The sequence below is a fragment of the Mandrillus leucophaeus genome, unplaced genomic scaffold (assembly GCF_000951045.1).
Source record: "Mandrillus leucophaeus isolate KB7577 unplaced genomic scaffold, Mleu.le_1.0 Scaffold1858, whole genome shotgun sequence".
Lineage (NCBI taxonomy): Eukaryota > Metazoa > Chordata > Mammalia > Primates > Cercopithecidae > Mandrillus > Mandrillus leucophaeus.
The window spans coordinates 150406-151373 of record NW_012101874.1 but is presented as its reverse complement, the minus strand read 5'-3'; positions in this window follow the sequence as shown (position 1 = coordinate 151373).

Genomic DNA, 968 nt, shown 5'->3' with positions numbered 1-968 from the left:
GCATCTGGAATGGTGAATCTTTTCTAGAAGGTGTTCAACTTTGCCCAGATTCATCAGATGAATCACTATCTATTGAAGCTGTAGCTTCATGAAATGTATTCCTTAAGTAAGAAGATTTGAAAGTCAAAGTTACTGTTTGATCCACAGGCTACAGAATTAATGCTGTATTAGCAGCCATGAAAACATTAATCTCCTTGTACAACTCCCTCAGAGCTCCTGGGTGACCAAGTGCATTGTCAAAGAGCAGTAATATTTTGAAAGGAATCTTGTATTTTTTTTTTTTTTCCTGAGCACTAGGTCTCAATGGTGGGCCTAAAATATTTAGTAAACCCTGTTGTAAACATATTTCCTGTTTGAAATATCTGAAAGTTTGAATTATTGAGAGAATCACCAAAACTGAACATGAGACATGAAGTGAGCACGTGCTTTTGAAAGAATAAAACCAGTAGACTTGCTGGACACAGGGTTGCCACAAACCTTCAGTTTGTAAAAAATGCACCAACTGCAAAGTGCAATAAGGCAAAGCACCATGACTGCAAAGTGCCATAAGGCAAAGCACCATGAAACGAGGTATATGCCTGTATTAGACTAAGTGTATAATGTGATATCTGAGAACATACACATAACTTTACATATGTCATTGCTAAAATTATTTCCTCATTTGACAAATGAGCACATAGGGGTTTAAATAACTGGTGTCAAAAAGTGTGTAACAATAAGACTAACATTTGAGTGATTACTATGTGTTAGGTACCATGCCAGGCTCTTTATTTAAATTATCTTAGCTCATCCTGATAGCAAAACTATACAGCTAGGTACTTTTCAATATTTCTCTATTTAAAAAATGAAGAAACTGAGGCACAGAGTGTAAATGCTGTGCCCAAAATCTCTGGTACTTGGCAAAGGAAGAATTTGAACCCAAGGAGAATGAATCCAAAGCCCAGGTACTATGCTGTATGTGGACACTG